Source organism: Anarhichas minor, unplaced genomic scaffold (genome assembly GCF_050575085.1).
Source record: "Anarhichas minor isolate MPS153535 unplaced genomic scaffold, ASM5057508v1 ptg000011l, whole genome shotgun sequence".
Taxonomy (NCBI): domain Eukaryota; kingdom Metazoa; phylum Chordata; class Actinopteri; order Perciformes; family Anarhichadidae; genus Anarhichas; species Anarhichas minor.
In genome coordinates, this window is record NW_027466457.1 from 11,876,224 (window position 1) to 11,895,516 (window position 19,293).

At 43.1% G+C, this 19,293-nt stretch overlaps 1 long non-coding RNA gene across 1 annotated transcript in view; it reads right to left on the minus strand.

The window, feature by feature from the left end:
• Positions 1-5,576: 5,576 nt before the first annotated feature.
• The window catches only part of LOC142948091 (uncharacterized), a 29,729-nt gene continuing 16,012 nt past the window's right edge, over positions 5,577-19,293 (minus strand). Inside the window, exons 3-4 of the long non-coding RNA XR_012953436.1 lie at positions 12,437-12,513; positions 5,577-5,661 (exon numbers count right to left, since the gene is read on the minus strand). This is a non-coding gene — a long non-coding RNA (uncharacterized LOC142948091). The remainder of the gene's footprint in view (positions 5,662-12,436; positions 12,514-19,293) is intronic.

Consider the following 19,293-nt stretch of genomic DNA (forward strand, 5'->3'; position numbering starts at 1 on the left):
TGTCAAGTGTCTTCCCAATATGCATGTGTGGAATTCTATATCGCTTATACTTCTGTGTGAGCAAACCACACCATCCTGCATGTTTAACTGTCACACGATCTGCCGAAACAAAGTCATGTCAGGGTAATCTTTGTCAGCACATAACGCTACAGTAATATTACTCTGTCTGTGAAGGCACAAATGTACAGCACAGCATAAATACAGATGGTATGTCTTGAGCTGAGAGGCCCCATTGTGTCTGCTCAGTGGTGATTCTGAGGCTCTTTGCATTATTCAACACTGCCGTACTTACACCATAGCACTGGATGAGTGGACTGTAAGTATGTGCAACCACACACACGCCCTTAAAGGCTAACAGGCAGACGCGAGGGGCATACAGACACTTTGCAGACGGAAGGAAAGATACAGTATGGCAACCTACAGTATGCAAACACATACATGTACACACATACAGTAATGACAAAGAAGTGAGCAATAAAGTGAGCATACGTATGTTCAATAAAACAACAAAGAAACTAATTGTCAAATTGGAAAATACATTTTTCTTCATATTCCAACCAAGCAACGTTCAGATTTTACTCTTGATTTTAAGTGTTTAAACACTAACTACATATAGAAAGCTGTGGCGATATGCTCAAAGCTCCTATCACCGTCTATTCTCATTGCAAAACGCTCAGCGGTGTGGGGTCCACACTTCATAAGGTAAGGTCAAGGCACACTGTCCTCTCAAGTCTGCTGACTGGACATACTTCAGTCTAATATAGTTGATGGCTCTGGGGCCCTAACCAACAGAGTGCATGTTGAGGAAAGCTATTGCTTTCAAGTGAAGCCAGTTGCCATCATTTAGTGACAGGGAGATATTCACACTCGCACCCACACACACACACATACCGCAGGGGACCAATATGCGATGCAAGCACACACACACACACACACACACACACACACACAGGTACACACACACAGACCCTTGTGCAAGCTTGTTTTAGGCTGTCTACACAGTTATGCAAAACAATCTAAAAACAGCTCCTTTTAAGATGAGCTTGTCCATCTGAAAATGCAGCTTCTTGAAAGTGTGCAAACTCGGTAAGCACAGCGTCTGTAACTGAGACACCGCTTCGGCCTGGCACCTCCATTAGCTGCTAAGAAGGGCCGGCGTGCAAAGTCGAGCTTTCTACACCTCATCGTCGCCTAATGCCACACAAGCACGTACCAGTGCTCTGGGACATGCACACATAAACAAATACATACACGCACACGAGAATGTGGTTCCAAAGACACACGCGTGCACACTCGTTCACACACCAACATGGAAAAATAGCCTTTCAACTGAGGGACGAGGCAAAAACATGATATTGATTTACCTCGTCACATTTCCACACAGCAACAGGCGCACACTACTTGAAAGGCCACTTTGATTCAATCACACTTCAGTCGAAGTGTTACAGTGGCCGTTGATCGATACTGAAGCTGCTCTGCAGTAATAGTAAGATAGAGAGATGGAAGCTTGTAAACTGATCTTTAAGGCTCTGGTGGTTTTGCGGTTAGTCAGTGCGGCGAATAATTTGTAAAAAGAAGCTGGACATTCATATTCATCCCCAATCTTCCCTTTTTTATGTCAATTTGTACTCATCCACCATGCTACATTTAATATTACATTTGTTTAGCGTATGTGGCCACCTATTCTACGTTCTAGATTCTTGACCTGTGTTTTAATGGAGTTTAATCCATTTAACATTTTCTTAATTTAATTTTTGTAGAAAACACATGATATATTCCTGAAGGTACTCTAAGTTACAAGTAACAAAAAACAGGTTTTATGTTGGAACACACAATTAAAACGATATGTAGAGCAGACAGTCTGCTCACTGTAGCTGCCTCTTCATCGTTATTTAAGCACTTAACTTGGTGGGTTTCAAGAAACAGCACTCTTCAGACTCTTGCTCACATGTACCCTTGTCCTCAGCCTAGCCCTGCTGGATGCCTTTAGGCACCACAAGATTATACGAGTGCTTATGTTTGAGTTGCAAGTATGCGATGCACAGTACATGTGCTCATTAGTCCTCGTGTTTATACATGTGTGGCTTCCTTTCTGTCAGGGAAGTGGTCAGGAACACTTAAGACGCTTGTGTGAATGTACTTCTCTCTTGTCTGTGTAGATCTACGCATATGTGTGCCCTGAAAAAAAGTGAAGTGGTGTCTGGGCGCAGACAGGAGGAATCCAGCAGCCCCCTCTGGGTAGCACAGCAGGCATGACCCATCTATTTATACCAGGGCCAGGGGGGGTGGGGGGGAGGCAGCGGGAGGAGGGGGAGGACAGGAGCAGGGGGAAGAGGAGAGGTTGCATGGGCAGGTCCTGTTACACATGCCAGGGGGGATGGCTGGGGCAAGCCACAGGGGGATTCTGCTCAAAGTCAGACAGGCTGACCTCGCCGTCACCTCTGCATGAGGCCGATACTGAGCTCGCAAACCGGACGTGAGTGAGGAAAGAAGAAGATGTCTGAGTGGACAGTATGTGCCTACGGGCGTGTGTGTGTGTGTGTGTGTGCGCAGAGCTACAAGTAAGTATTAGTGCATGCATAATGTATGTGTGGTGTCTGTGTGTGTGGATCAACATGTATGTACGTGTGATGGAGTGCGCATGTACTCACGCCTATGTGCATAATATGCGTGTCTGCCTGTCAGGCGGTGAGACGAACCGGCCCCAGTGCCTTACCCTCACCCGCCCCCATCCACCCCTCCTTACCCCAGCACAGCCGTAAACATGCCAGGTGAGGAGGGCTGGATTCGGCAGAGTAGCTGATCCCAGCGCAGCACCCTCCCCCCCCACCCCGCCACATCCTTACAGGTAAAAAACGACCCCAATCACTGTAATGACAGGGGGTCGCCCAGACCACTCAGTCCAACTTTGCCAGCTGTTTCTCATCGCTCACACGCAGTATACAGTAGTGTATGTAGAAAAACATGCACACGCTTGCACGCACGTGTCTGCAAACAATACGCAGATTGTGGTTTTGTTTTTACACGATGCAGAAATAGAAATACATCAAACATCGTCATGTAAAGACTCACAGGCTCAGTCTTTGTGACTCCACGCTAATAGAAGCTGGTGAAACACGCACTGCCACGCGGCTGCTGGTGACCCGTCGGGCCTCTATCTATTAGGAGAAGTCTTTAGTCCTGACACGTCTACATGCCCAGCTCTGCTCTGGCCTGCCTGCAGGGCCCCTTTCAGCTTGGGCAATGCCCCATCGAGCTGCATCTGTCGCCAGCTATATTTAGCGGGTGGGACGAATACCTTTCTCCCTGGATATGAACTTCAGCTGACAGACAGAGAGGCAAAGTGGGCAAACAGGGATCTGTGCAGTTTGTAACCTTGAAGAACTCGTTACCCCCGTGCTACAGCTGGCAGCAGTCAGACTCACTACAGTGGTTAGCAGTTATAACTAAAAGCTAAGGCTGTAAATACAGTGTAGTTAACCACAGTTAGCATTGAAAAGCTTGATTTGGCAGCAGCTATTACCGCCAGTGCTTATAGTTCCAGGACTGCTGCCAACATGAAGGAGAATATACTCTGATAGTCCTACATTTCTGCATACAAGCATTTGGTGTGTGTGCGGCAGTGCCAGCGAGGCAGCCAGTGTGTAATATGTGACCATGTTGCATGGCCATCTGCTCTATATAATCATAAACAAATGCAGACAGGCCAGCCTCACAGTATCATTTCCGAGAGGTGTAGGCCGAGTAAATGTATTCATGCTTTGGTCTCCGGGTAGATTGCTGTAGAGATATGCCCTAGAAACAGACCGCGGTTATGCAATAGCATTCATAATTCATTCCACAAACACAATATGGAGGCCACTCTGTCCCATATGCAAACACATGGCCAGATTAAGGACTGGTGATCCAAAGGGGACAGAGTGCATTCTGAACGTTAGCAAAGCCATTGACTGTCTCAATGAGTTTGTGTCTGTGACAGGCCTAAATAGGCCAGGTCCTACTGCTGGCGTGACCTCGAGTCTAAATCAGTTACATACCAACAAAGCCATAAACATAGAGTAAGTTGAACTAAGTTGAGTGACAGTAAGCGGGGAAAAATGCTTCAAAGTTCAAATAGCAACTGTCTATTAAGATAATAAACAGTTTTCAACATTTAGAGGCTAATTCCATAAATGGTGAATGTAGTGGGTACTGTGCAACAGATGGTTATCGGTTTGTTAAACTGAAACGTGCAATGTGGTTACATCAGTTTTATTGAGTAAATTAGTTAATTTTGGTAAATGTTTTGAGGTCGAATGTCACAAAATGACAAAAACTATTCCTGAAACGTCTGTCCTCTAATCTTTCACTATCACTCGACATAGTTTAAGCCAAACCACTTGTTTGTGTGTGACTTTGACAGGTACGTTTTGCAATGATCAGCACTCACCCACTAAAAAGCTCGATATAGTATCTGTGGTCTTTGGGGCCAGAATGAGAGGAGGATTTTAATAACATCTGCCCATGTAATCAAATGCCTGGCACATGCAGAATTCCAGAGCCACAGGCAGCCAGCCACCGAGGTTGTAGGGTGGGGTTACTAAGTGCATTTGATACAGGCACAGTATGGGTTGAGACTACTCAGGCTCTACGGTACTAGAAGCGGGCAGGTTGTGTTACTATGGGGGGGCCGGGCTGCTGAGGACTCTGGGTGTTGTGGAGGAGAGACGGAGGACTGATGGAGGGGTGGAAGGGGGTCATGCAGCTGTGGGCCCTGCCAGCACATTCGCCCCAATGGAAAAGAACCGTTTATGGCATCCACCCAAGGTCAGCCCTTTGAGGAGAGGAGCTGGGAAGGGTCCAGAGCGGAGGCTGCTTGTTTGTATGCAGTCAGTCGGCAACAATAAAAAAAAAAAAAACTCTCTCCATCAGGAAAAAGACATATTAAGTGTTCTATCATTATACATTGGAACACCACTTTTCTCCTACCCCTACCACTCTTCTCTGTTTATTTTTAATTTGTTCCTCAACCCAGCGTCCAGTTGCGCCCACTTTCTCTCCCCCCCCCCCCCACACTTTACTCCATCCCTCTCATCCTGCTACCTGACTACATTGGCAGCGATACACAAAATGGCGGCGGGGAGCCGAGAGCTGGAAGGCAGAGAGTGGACGCCATTTTCTAACAGATCCAGGCCCCAGCGCTAGACTTCCTACGCCTGGTGGACAATTAAGATTGCACCCTGAGTGATTTCTGTGTGTGTGCACTAAAGATTAGGTTTGCTTTTGTTTTTTCTTTTTTAATCTACTGCACCAACAAGCCAGTGGGACCACTTCAAATGGGATAAAGGCACAATATACAGCCACTATGATTTAATATAATGCAAGCTCATGTTATAATAAGTCTCAGGAAGAGAGAGAAAATAGATGTAGATGGAGAAGCTCATGCCATGCGTACGTAACAAATTAAACTTGCGCAGCTTCTAATGCCAGCCTCTATCTCCTAAAATGAAATGCAAGACAGTACAACAGAATTTCAATACATCATTCAATAATGACATATTCAATTTACAATAGATTATGGTACTTACAATGCTGCTGCGATCGCCAGTCTGTCTGTCCTTGATTTCACTTGTTGGCCAAATTGTTTGTGCCTCTGGCTGAAGTCAAAACCCATCTCACTGCCTGCATGAGGGAGAGCGAGAGAGAGAGAGAGAGAGAGAGAGCGAGAGAGAGAGAGAGACAGAGGAAGACAGACGGAGTCGAAGGGAGAGACAGTTTACAGCAATAGAAAGAGAGAGGAGGAGAAAACAATGGAGAGGAGCAGAAATGGAGAGAGTGATCAGTTGGAGAGCCAGCAGCAGCAGCAGCAGCAGCAGAGGGCTGTAGGGGCTCCTTTCTGTAGCCTGTTTACTAATAAGCTCGCCCCGCGGTCTTGCCTGGCCGAGGAAACTCATTAGTGCAACATGTAACACACCGCACCCTCTCTGCTGGCCTGTGCACCCGCCAACTCTCACTGCCGCATGCTCACCCAACACCAACACACAAGCTCCACCGTGGCCTTGGCCTTGCCCAGTAGCACCCACTCGCTGCATACGTGCATACACTTTGGCATGCTGCATTACTGAAAGCCTGCAGTGTCATGTGCGTGGGCGAGGCGGCGCGTACGTGTGTACTTGTGAGCGTAATAAGCGATCTTCCACACACGCGGCACAGTATGTTCACGTTCACACACACGAGGGCATGTGCAGACCGCGCGGCGTTAATGTACGAGGCAGCTCTTGACATGTGCCCGTGTTATCCTGTGCTCGCGTAGGCGTGTGATGCTTGCGGAGGTGAAATGGGACAAAGGAAAACAGAGGTATTTTGTCATAATTTATGAAATCTCAGATTGCAGAAAAATAAAGCCGGCCGATAGAGATAAAGAGACGCGAGGGTCGTCCTCTGGCAGACCGAGGAGGACACGGCCAATTTAAAGGCCTCCACGCGGCTGCTGAAGGATGATAATTCTGTACAAGGACACTAATTGCAGCCCAGGACACGGCCTTGCCGGGGAAGGGTCCTTTATATATTGTTTCTAACGTTCGTAATTACAGTGCAGTGCCTTGGACCGCCGCCAGCACATGTTTATGGGCTCATGAGTAACCCAACTCCTCCAGCCCATGGAGGGAGATTCATGCCCAAGCTGTGCACTCACTGCACTCTGTGTGTGAGTAAGTGTGTGTGCGTGTGTGTGCTGTGTGTGTATATGTACGTTGATGACTCATGACGCCTGGGTGGGTAAGTGCAGGGGGGATAGTCTACAGTATATTAGAATACCACATGGATAGCTGCAAGTATTGCAAGAAAACACAATATTTACGGTATCATTTTTTAAAGCTGATATTTAAGACTGAAGTGGAGGTAATGACATATCAAAGCACATAGTATATTCACTATAATTTCTCAGGCCAGTGTGTTTGTTTCTAGCACTAAAAGTAGCGAGTGTAATTCATCTCAGCACCGATGAACAGTAAGAGAGTGATGAAGTGGAGGTGAGGCGAGGGAAGGGATTTACAGTATTTTGATAGTCTGAAAGTTGCAGGCGAGGCCTTTCAACACTCCCAACTCTGCCTCCGAGTGGAACACTTTTGCTGATGCTGCAGTTTTTCTCTGAGTAAATTACCTTGGCGACAGCGGAGGCCAAAAAGCTGAGGAAATATATGAGCGGTGGAAAAGAAAAGTTGAGTGGGCGCAGCTCAGCGTTATCTGGAATATCGCTTTGCCTGGCAGGTACATAAAACAAGGCTCTATCCCGACGATACGTGCAGAGACACTCGCACGTGATGCCTCAGACTTGAGTACAGCGAGCGGTCAGAAGCAAAGAAAACGTTGAATGATTCTAAATATTAATCTGGTTGGGTGAAATAAAACGCTCTGGCTATCACACTTCTGACGAATCCCCTTGACGAAGTTATTTAAATGCTCAGCAATCAACAGCAAGACTCTGGTGGTACAGAAGGTGTGTAAGAACATTGTCCTTGGCTAAATACACTCAGGGGAAAAAGAGAAGAAAAAAAAAAAAAACCTTGACCTCAGCCAATGGGCCCATGAGGTAAAGGTGAAAGTTGCACAGGTCTCATTTCAGAACGTCTGGAGGAAAAGTGGGGGAGGTAAAGGGGAGGAAAATCTACATCATCTGTCACCCCCCCTCCCCCTCCCTGTAACTCTCCACCAGTCCAATATTATGTCATTGTGACTGTGCTCACCGTCTCTGTGGAGTTGCTGTGGTTTTGTGGATAAATTACATGTGACACTCCCAGCTGACATCCTGATTAACACGGGGAGAATAAAATGGCCCCCAATCCTCAGTAGTCAATGGACTAATGGCTTCCATGTATGGCGCAGAGAAGCGAGGAAAAGCAGGTTTAGAGACTTTGGTGTGTGTGTGTGTGTGTGTGTGCATAAAGTGTGACGTGTGTGAGTGCATCAGCATACTTGTCTGTAATTACTTTATTTATTGAGCCTTGAACTTTGGGCTTTTGTGCAATCATTTTGGCACTTGCATACACAACACCAACCCCCAAAATGTACATGTGTCTGTGTGTGTGTGTGTGTGTGTGTGTGTGTGTGTGTGTGTGTGTATCGGGGTCTCAGGCCTCTTTGTCCAGCCCCTCTCCTCTCTTTTCAGGCCTGGCCTACTTTCTACTGTACTGTAGTGCTTAATCTGCATGCGTGCGCCACACAGCCTGTAGTGGCCACTGTAGATCCACTCGTCTGGTCTCCCAAGTCCACAGTGCAGGAGGGCAACAGGGAGCCTGGCCAGCCTTTCACCACAGAGACCTGATCTGACTACACTGCCGTTCACCTCGAGGAGGTTTCAACAGCCTTTTCCACTGACGGACCACTGCTAGATAAAAGCCTGAAGCAGATGTTACAATGATCGACACAACCGCTGTAAAATTTAAGCAATTGTCTCACAGTTGTTTTTTTTGTAGTTTTTTGCAGAATGCACTGTGACCTTTTGAAGAGCTAGGCTACCAAACTGTGAAATTTAAATGCAGCTCTAGTTCAACAAGCAGTGACCAGCTTGTGCTAACCTGCAGCATAGTGTTAGCTACTTTGCAGCACCGCTTATAGTGTCAGTAAGAATACTGGACCCAAATCGAAGTCCTCATATCAATACCCTAATGTAGACATATTGTCTACCTGTTTTCCACGCCCTTCATTTTATTAATGAATACACTATATAGTATATAAAGCAAAGTAATAAAGTACATATTTACTTGAACAATTGGAGAGTTCCACAATAAATGTATACATTTCTGGCCTAGCGGTTTATGTAGAATTAATTTATATATAATGTATATGAAATAAAAATATCCTTTAAAAATATCATTTAGTTAACAATGAATACATACTGTATCATTGCTGATTAAATATTTAAAAAACAAAATGCCAATGAATTGGTACTGTATGTCAATCAAATCCCGAACCCTGACAGTCATCCAGAGAGCTCAGGCATACAGTGTAACTTTCACTATGCTGGGCTTCTCGGCTTCATTGTACTAAAGACTGCACACTGAAACCGTTTTAGAGGGAGAAATAAAAGTGGCTTCATTATAATATCAGAAAAAATATATTTACAGTGAGTGCTCACACTCACTTGGCCCCCATTCATCACTCCAATCTGGATTTCATATTAGCCAGGAGGAAATTGGATGAGATTCACAACATCACAGCAAGCTCATAAATGAAACAAAAATCACATAATCTTAAATACCAATTTACCCACTTAACAAATGAAGCAGTGTATTGGTGGCTTGGTGCTGTGTTGTACTGGTGAGTGACTCATTTCCACTGTGTGTTGCACTTGTAAGAATACACTGAGCACTGGCACATGACCTTAACCACATACTCAACACTTCAAAAGTATCTGGCAGAAATACTGGAGTCATAATGTAGCCTTTACATGACCATTAAAACCTGCGACGGGAAACATCTCATTCAAAAAGTTATCTAGAGATCAAAACCATCTTTTCTGTTAATGCCACGAAATTAGATAACTGGAGTAAAGATGCCTTCACATACTTTGTCCTATCCTAGTGTAAGGGCATGAACTAAATACTAAGAAGTGTAGTTTTAAATGAATAAATACATACAAAAAAAATCCCGATGACCCTTTAGAAGCCGAAAGAATAATAATGAGACATCTATTTGTGTTTTCTATCAAAGAGGGAAAAAAACAGGCAATATTGCAATAACCTCAATATTATAAAAAATAATCTATGGCAATTTATAAAAATCACGAGTAAGTGATCTAGCAAGAAAGTGGAGGACACACAGGAGCACACACACACACACACACACACACACACACACACACACACACACACACACACACACACACACACACACACACACACACACACACACACACACACACACACACACACACACACACACTGATGCTGTGTATTTGGGAACAGTACAAATATTATGTTTCAGGCTTTCTGGTATTCCGCAATACAAACATATGCTTTTTCTCGGCAATTATTCCCACTTCTGAACTTTATGACAGAACTTTTAAAATTCTTAAAGAAGTAATTCTTTAGAAGAAAAAATAGAGTATATTATTTTGCAACATTTGATATTTTTCTCTCTAAATATGACATAATATTCAACTGTAAAACTCCAATATGTCTAAATGAAATGCAAATAAATAAAAAAAAACAAATCACATAAAAGTTAAACCACAAATGAAAAATATTCAAAGTTTTTTTTAAAAGCTTGAATTTACACATCCAGTAATAATAATTACTTATAATTCCATCCAATGTTTAATTCATTTTGAGTGTTCTCGTTTTGGCATTTTTCTGTTCATAGCATTAAAAAGTTATGAAGTGCTGTCAGTTTGAATTTCTTTGATCTTTACAAAAAAACATTTACTACTAAGCAGTAACTAATATATTCATGAATAAAATACTTTAAAAAATACAATTTATAAAAAAAAATCCAGAATCCTATTCATTCAGGTTCAAGGCTACAGTCAAGTTCAAGTTTGCGGACGTGTTGTTCGAGCTGTTTTCTGTGGTTTCCTTTAGCGCTGCTCTTCCAGAATATTAATGACAGGCTGGTACTTGTGTATTTAAAATATATATATATAAAATGATGCAATCTTGACCGTTTTACAGGTTTACTAGTATTAACACATCAAACACAACATTTCATCAAGCCTAAGAACACACACTGAAAGGGCAACAACTGACAAGAACTTAAAATATGCTCACAATTGTTAAAAAGTATGAATATCTGACATTCTGCACAAAGAAAATTATCAAATAAGCCACGAATGTATGTGTGATTGTGTACTTATATTTGCATGTGCGTGCGTGTGTGTGTGTGTCCCATTATTGACTTTGCTGTATTTGCTACATGTTGCTGCAGTAAAGCTGAAGTTGTGGGCCTCATTGTGGGCTGTACCAGACTGTTGGGATTGGTCAGGTATACTTTTACAGAGAGCGAAAATACTGCAAACCCTCACCACCCTGCCATCTGCCTCTCAACATGCACCCTTCCCCTGGACTCCTGCCATCCATTCTCCAAAAAGGCCTGAGGGGTGGAGTAGTGTGATACTCTGCCAGCCAAAACCATGTGTCCACTGCTGGTTAAGCAGAGCTTATATCCATATGAATGAACAGAATCACCTATGTATGGAAAAGCTGACCCTGAATTGTAAATCACCTGAAAGCTTAGAGAAATATCGGGTTGGCTTTGCCCTTCAAAAAGTCCCATTTTCTATAAACCCTGATAAGCAGATGGACATCTGAGCAGACATTAGAAAACCAAAGCACTTTAAATCTGCTAATTTATGGTATTGAGATATTCGACAAACAGTGATTACTATGTATTTAAATACTACAAATTAAATGTTATTAATAGACCCGGGGATTGTACATTTCCATAAGTCTCATATACCGATACAACTTGAATTTTCCATTAATTTGATGAAGTTAACTAGCAAGTATTTGACAAAGAGCCAAAGGAGCCACAGTCGATTAAACGTTTTGTCCAAAGTAACTTATCTTAAGTCAAGTTTTACAATCGTTTTGTGGAATTGTTTTACGACCGCATACACAGTTTCTTCCTTCAAACGAAAAATGTTTTCATATGTTCAAATAAATATAATTACAAAGGCATTTTGAGAGTCTTTGTGTACACTTGCCACAAAATGTTGCTGTGCAAAGCATAAATTCCTGTGTTCAAAGAAGCAAGATATAGATCCACAAAACAAACAAAAAAGAATCAGGAAATTATGCATTATTTTCCTATACAAATGTCTGTATTGGCAAATACATTGCAAATGGCAAAGCGATGGACTATTTTTTGATGTATTCTTCATTCTGTCTTCTTAAACTAAACAGAACTCTGATAAATACAACCTGCAAAACTTCAAATTCAAAGAAATGCAGTGTTCTTGTTGAAATTTAGCCGACAGTCAAGCTTTTGAGAACATTAAACCTTTTGAAACTTTTCTTTTTCTTTTCATACACTACAAACTAAGCCCGGACCACATCACTCATATGAAATCCCTCCAACACCGTGGCCTTCCGCTCATCTACTGATTACCACAAAGTAGGATTATCCAGGCGGCAATCAAAGTGCTATTAAGGAGCTATGTTTTTGCATTACTAAATTACAACTAGGATTCAGTGAAGGCTGGGAAAAGTCACAGAAAAGCATTCTCAAAGTTAACGGCATAGCTCTGTCTCTCTATTGTATATGTTCCGAAACTACACGAATGAGTAGGGTTTTACATTCAGACGTATAAATGCGCACTGAATAAAAAGAAACTTTGTGTACAAATGTTTATTTGTACCGGGTGCCTGTTAAACATTGAAAGCCTAAGATGTAAAAACAGGAATAGAAGTTTCTATTGAAACCATGCGAGCATACAAATATTAAAACAGATATTACTCACCAATTTTGAAAGCAAAGGTGGTAAATGTCCGGTCGGGATGGGAGATACGGCAGCTCTTCCCGCTTTCATCCGCATCTCTGTCAAGAAGAGGAGAAAGCCATAAGCTCCCCGTTTGGTGGTCCTTGCAACACCCACTCATTTCCCCTCAGACTGTCCCCTTCACAGCCGTGCCTCGGCCCCAAACTCCAGCTTTGAGCCCCAGCCTGAATCTCAGCTCCAGCCTCAATCTCTCTTCCAGCCACAGTCTGAGCCCCCAAGCTCAGGGCTGCACGGCTCGCCTGCCTCTGGCGGGGTCCGGGCCTGGTGAGGCCCGAAACAATAGGAGGCCATGAGGCTGTCTGCAAGGCTCCAGCTAAGCCGGTCCGCTAGTTAACAAGTCTTTGAATGAGGAATGTTAGCAAACAGACAAACAGCATGTCTGATGCATGCAAATAGCACAACCAGTTCAGTCACAGCCTTGGCTGGGCACATGAATAATTCAGCAGTCTATATGCTGCTCTCCCACATTACTCCCTCCGTCTACCCGAATGAAATGCATTCACTAGAATAAGTGTGGCAAAGTATTCAAACTTCTGCTTTACCTGCAGCCTTGGTCGCAAAAATCTGTTTTAATGCTTCATACAAACATGCAATCATAGCGCAAAGTGGCCGTGTAGAGACACGACACGCGGAGCTACTTCTGATATTTCGATGCAACAATTAGAAATTTTGCAGTTACTACATTTTTTTTCTGTTATTGCCTTTTAGTAATGTCTTTTGTTTGCAGCTGGCACCTGTCCCAGAAAGAGCTCCGGCTCAGCACACCACTCATTCTCCTGTGGAGAGAGCGAGTCGGTGTGAAAGAGAGAGAACAAGGGGGAACGAGAGACAGACACAGGAACAGAGAGAGGACATGGGAAGGAAATAGTGGGAGAGACCGAGAGTAAAGACGAAGGAGGTACATCAAGCCAGTTGCTGAAGAAGGTCTTTAAAACACTGATGGGTTTCTCACTCGGATACTGGTTACAATATGCTCGTCATCCATAGTGGTCATCCAGACCACGAGCCCACCCCACGAAGGTTACCCGTCGGAAATGGCGCCCCGACACTCCAGATGGAACAAGGCCCATCACATGGCGAAAAACACCACCTTGACGAATTCCCATCCAGAAAGAGGGAAACTAAATAAATACTACTAGAAACCCATCGGCAGAGACAAAAATAGGAAGACGCGGAACATTTCTAGAGAACAAAACACAAAAGAACGGAAGAATCGGCGCCCAAATCCAAAGTGATGCAAAAAAACAATGCGCCAAAAGTGAGAAAAGGCAACTAAAAAGCAACTTGTTGCCAGGTTTTGCAGAGCTGCTGTGCAGCTAGTTGGAGGCAGAGGGTTAAAATCCAGCTAGTAGTGAGTGAAAAAAAAAGCTCCGTCTATGGAAGGGCGGGCTGTGGGGAGGCCCTGACTGTAGAAATAGCAGTAGACTTTCTTTTTTTTTTTTTTCTCGCAGAGCTTAAGTCTCCCCCTCGCGTGTGGCTGGAGCAGAAAGAGGGGAGCGAGCGGAACAGAGAGAGAAAAAGAAGAGAGAGAGAGAGAGAGAGAGAGAGAGAGAGAGAGAGAGGAAGAGAGGAGGAGACAGCGAGCGCACAGTGAAGGGGAGAAATGCCCCGCTGATGATGAAATAGGAGGTGCGGCGGAGCGCGCGAACCAGTCACTTTTACATCACATGTCCAACGCGGCAAGGAACTGTATTTGCACCGGAGACGGGGGAGAAGGAGGGAATAAGGGAGGGGGGCATAAGATGGGTGGGAGACAGAGACACAGAAGGAGAGAGAGACAGAGAGAGTGTGGGAGGGTGGAAAGCACGAAATGTGGGAGGGGTGGAGGAGGAAGAATGACACAGAAATACACTCCTCCAGCACTGCGCAGACGCAGTGCACACACTTGCACGCCATACTGGGATACACTATACAGTACCTCATATCAACTGGTGAAAAGAAAAACGAGGAAAGAGTGAATACACAGTCGTTCAGAATGGACTTCCCCCGCTGAAGGATCCTTGAAATATGCAGCACTTTTGAGAGCTGGTTAAATTATTAAGCTCATCTCATACTGTGGTGGGGCTCTTCTCGCTGGAGCAGTCTTGGGTGTGCACACACACACACTCTCTCTCTCTCTCCGAGTGCATTAACTCTTTAGCATGCCACAATGACTGGCGTGAAAGCACAGAATAGACCAGACGCACGCGCGCACACACACACGCACGCACGCACGCACACGCACACACACACACAGGAAAAAAAGATAAGCTTCTGCAGTGTTTATTTCAGTAACGTGGCAAAGAACGCAGGGCTAGGACCCTCCTCCTTGCCCCGGCTCTGTCACAAAGCGAGCTGAGCGCTGCAGCTGAACCCTCGCAGCTATTTTGGCACAAAGTCAAAAGGCTGATAAGCATTTTTGGGTGAGACTTCGCTGCTTTTCCTCGAGGAAAAACAGCTGCCACTTTCCCGGTAAAATGCATTCAACAGTTCGGAGAACATTTCAAGAACCCCCCCCCCCCCCCCAAGAGATGCTAATTTGTCTTGTTTAAAATAGAGGAGGGGTAAAACAGAAAATTAAATGGTCTAAACAATCAGTCCGAACTGAATCCACGCACTGATTTACATGAGGAGAAAGCCAGAGAGTTAACCAGAGGGAGAGACCTAAACAGCATGGCCGTTTCCACCATCTTAGATTGTATTGATTATTCTTTGCTGGAACGTCTGTCTCTCTCACACACAGGCTAGCTCTCTTTCTGTCCCTCCCTCCCTCACTTTTTCTGCCTCTGTTCTGCCACCTTCTCTACTCGCCGATCATCATTTGGCTTTTTCCATTCGTGGAAGATTACTGTAACACTATTGTACAACAACTTCCTGCCTCTTTTGGCTCTGGTTCTAAAAAAAAACTGCAAAAAGCAGAGCTCGTGGCTCCAACTTTTCCCCCCCCTCGGCCTTGAACTACAGGAGCTCTATAAGGAAAGAAAAGGAGGAAGGAGATATGTAAAGTCGGTTACTGAGGAACCTTTTTGATTGCATTTCTGCTTTATAAACTGCTGTGATTTAAAGAGGGGACTGCATGCCTAGCAGAGACAATGAGAGACAAAAAGGTGGGGGTTAAACGTTTCTTACTTTTACTCTGTGACTACTTTCTGTTGGTTTTTTCGAGGGCACTGCAATATTAGCGGGACTCGAGCTCGCGCAGGTTTGCCTAACATGGCTGCTCCAGCTTCAGGCTGCACAGTTTGTGAGGGCTGCTTTCATAGCACGGCCACCACCCCGTTATACTCGCCGGCTCTCTTCCTCTACTACAGCAGCACAGAGACGGGATTCTCCACAAAAACTGTTCTCCATTCTGCACGTCTCTTTGCTCCGCAGGTTTAAAAAACAAAACAACAGGTGGCTAAACACAGACGATGTGCAGACAGAAACTGCTAGAACTATTTACGCTAACTTGGTGCAGAAAAGGCTGGAGTGCAACTCATTTGTTCTCCATTCTCTTTCCCCTCAATTCAGGCATCGACATTGGCATGAGCTATAGAATCCTATTAGAAGGAGTGCAGCTGCACGTCACATCTCGCCATGCATTTTAACCAATTGAGAAAAACCAATGACTTCATTGTGGCTTCAATGTATCACATGGATACACTAGAAGTCTGAGCATTAAAAAGGTAGCTGTTCTAGAGAGGCACACTGTGTGCATTTATGCTTAGTGTGCAACACTGCACTTTGCGTGGCATAAAGTTCATTCGAGGATACAGATTTGGGTAGCTGCCAGCTCTCACCACATTGCTTCTCGACATTTTAAACCATTAACGCAGTCATAACTTACAATATTTTGGCAACTAAGAAAGACTTTATTTTGTTTTAAAAGAACAGTTTCTGACGAAATGCATTGCTACTCTTTTAACTAGTGCTAATATTTTTGGGGGATTAAATTATCAAATATATATATTTATAAATGATCATTACTTCTTAGAATCTTAACAATGACATGACATTCAAACTGCTCTTTGATGAACACACTTTTATGTCGAGAGAAGCAACAGCTTTTGTCCACGGCTGCAAAATCTGTGAGATACAGAATCAGTCAATCTGGAGAATTGATGATACGATGTGAAGCCAAATGGCAGAGGGCACCATGTTATGGACTCTATAACATAGTCCATAACATAGAGACCATGTTATGGACTCTATAATTATTTATGAAAAAAAAAGCTCTCGAAACTGCAAGTCTTTTTGTCGATTTTGTAAGAAGCACCAGGTGACTATTGAAGTTAGTAATATTGAAATGTCTAAGCTTTGTATCTCATAAAAAGCCCAACAAAAAGCATATTAAGATTATTACACAGTGGGATAAATATTAATAAAATGGTTGAAAGACATACATTAAAACAGCAAAATAAATGTTCCGACTTCTTTAAAAATTAAAATGATCACATGGGTATCCGGGCCTTGACTGGACTTTCAGTCTCACACTGATTAAACCTCGTATAGTACACAATGAGTGCTGTGGGCTGCACATATTTAAGTTAGTCATGAGCAAACACTCTATTACAGAAAGTTCAGATAAGGGCACAGGGACATTATAAAGACACTGTTTTGTCTACAGCTTTCTCTCTTTACGGGTACAGGAAACAGTGAGGAAAGCTGGAGGAACAATAAGGGGAAGGGGATCAAACAACATTTGCAATTAGTCATTTGCAAACATCAAAGAGGCATTAGGAGGTTGGGGAGGGTGAGAGAGGGGTGACTCTGTGCTTGCTCAGCAACCACCACTACATCCACATATACTCGACATGATGTGCGGCACATAAAAACACATGTATATTCTAATGGACTCATTTAAGGGGCTAACCACAAAAGTATCACTACGCTATGGAGGGAGGGCTTCATACTCTCCAGGAGCAGAGTCTATGAGGTGGTCTTGCTTAAGCCCCGCACGTGTCTAAACAACTTCTCTATTACACCCGAGACCTTTGAGGGCACTCCCCATCGAGCGGGGAACAAAGGCCATGACCCCTAGGTCAAAAGCGTTACACGGGAGGCCAAGCGGGCCCATTGAATGCTGCACTGCTGTTTGCTTTAAGAAGGTAAAGATTACTAACACATTAACTAATGCCGATTAGGGGGTTATCCCTCATGGGACAGAGGTCCCAGGGCAGCACATCTCGTCTTATTAACACAGCCTCAACTTTGACCCCACCAGTCACCTCAGGCAGCCAACTGTGACCACCACTTTCTGCTCTCTGTTTGACACACACACACACACACACACACACACGGACTACAAATAAAGAGTATCACAGCAAGGTGCAGCACAGCTTGAAAAAAGAATTGTTGTCTGGACAAGCATGAATAAATGATAATATACTATCACTGCACAGTGTCTGCACTCCTGTTCATTAAACAGTTGACTTGCATTAGCAGGTTGTGCTTCATCTTACATTTTCGGAGTAATGTTTCCAATAAGTAGAAGTATGTAATTGATCCTAAAAATGATCGATTAAAAAATAAAATAAAAAATGATTTCAAGGCCTCGGATTTTCAAGCACATGTTCTACCGAAGTTCATAAAATGGGAGCACATGCAGTAAAGTTTTCATCACAAAATGGTGGACGCAAGACATGCGCAGTATTGATGTTCCAGGATCATATGATGAAAAGCAAGAAAGGGACAACTTCTGCGAAAAACTCACCGTGGCGTGCGATTCAAACATTACTTCTGCATCAGAAGAGACGTACAAGTAGAAGGACGAGCTGAGCTTATTTAACCCCACCTTCCCATAAAGAGCTAGCCAATAATACCTTATAATGACACATAATTCACCATCTTCAAAATGACTGCTTGTGATCAGATCATTTGCGATGGTCTTTCTTAAATTAAAATAGCATGTGCATATTAATTTAATAGATTCAAAGAATATCAGCATTGGTGTATTTGAATTGCACATTCTCATGTAAACCTTGTAAACATTATATTACAATTGAGCACCTATTTGATACGCAATTTAATAGTTGAATTTATTCTGGATAATTGAAAAGAGAACATCTGTGTAATAATAAATGAGTACATTTAATTTATCTAAGAAAATAAATATTAATTTTGAATTTGCTTTTGGGTTAAAAAGCTGATGACAACAAACTGCTGCCTGTGTAGGTGCTGCTTTCATACGAAATAAAAAGAAACAGATTAGAGTCAATGCTTGATGGAAATATATAAGATGTATATAATGGGGAAAGAATTTCAGTTGAATTATTATCTATCTATCTTTTTTATGGTAGCTTTATTGTAAGGTGTAAGAGGGCATTTATTATCAAAAAACAAATGTTAAGTAAACCGATTTGTTTTGCCAAATATTCATTAATGTATCAACTCTATCCACCTATTTCTTACCATTTTAATTAATTTTGTTTCTGCAAAAAATAATTAACTTTAGCACAAATACAACACATACACATATGATCTCCCTGAATAATTTAGTCTAATAAAAGGTACAATTTTTGGTTCCTGGGCAGAGATAATCTTTTGAACTTAATAGGAATTGTGGAAATTTGTGCCTCACAAAAGGGTGTTTCGGCTTTATTAACTTTCCAAAGTTTGATGTTATTTAAAGGAAACAGATTTCAGCCAGAGAAAACTATATAAAGAGGTGTTCAATTTCGAATTAATGAAATCTAATAATTCAAGGCAAAGTATTTTTCCCCACTGAAGGAATATATCAGACTTGGTGGCACTTTTTAAAACATGGCATATTTGAAAATCACTTGCTTGCTTGTAAATGCATGAATTGTTGCGCCTCTGCCTGCTCTCGACTTCGACTGAAATATTAAAAAAGTGCC